Genomic DNA, 781 nt, shown 5'->3' on the forward strand with positions numbered 1-781 from the left:
TTATTTGCACTGTACTGCGTATACATTTATAGAAGTCGCATAGCGAAGTGTTAAATTCCTCTTTCAACAGAAATGATTTTTCAAGTAATTATTTAAAATCATCATTCTTCATACGATAAGTAGTGACATGCGGTGAATTTTAACTGAACATAGGCCGTTGAAGGGGACTCTACCCCCCACTCCTAAATTTCCCCCCTCCTAGGTCACTCTCCGACTCTTGCATTTTCCTTATAGGTTGCTTTTGGCGCCAAAGGGAATGTATCATTAGTGCCAAAGATCCTGCTCATGTTATACAACACACACACACACACACACGCAAGCACGCGCTTGTTCACCGGAAGTAAGGTTGTGTTGTAGGCCTAGGTGTGCACCTGTTAGGACATGGAGAAGGCTTTAGGTTATTTGATAATACACACCAAAGGGAAGTTTACGGTCGATCGATGGACGAGCCTGTAAGAAGAAAAGGAGGAGTAAGGGCTGTGCCATAGTCATTACCGAAGGGAAAGCTACGTCATTCACTCTTACTAAGGCAGGTTTTTATGTAATACAAATACACCTAAATAGTACATATATATCTTATTAGGTTACGGCATATAATGACGTTCGTGTAAGATGTCTCCACACACACACACACACACAAACACACACACACACACACACAAACACACACACACACACACACACACACACACACACACACACACACAAACACACACACACACACAAACACACACACACACACACACACAGACCTCCTTTCTTCCCCGCCTGATAAGCCTGT

Source organism: Penaeus japonicus, unplaced genomic scaffold (assembly GCF_977035675.1).
Source record: "Penaeus japonicus unplaced genomic scaffold, GWHDUDI00000001_assembly GWHDUDI00000024, whole genome shotgun sequence".
Classification (NCBI taxonomy): domain Eukaryota; kingdom Metazoa; phylum Arthropoda; class Malacostraca; order Decapoda; family Penaeidae; genus Penaeus; species Penaeus japonicus.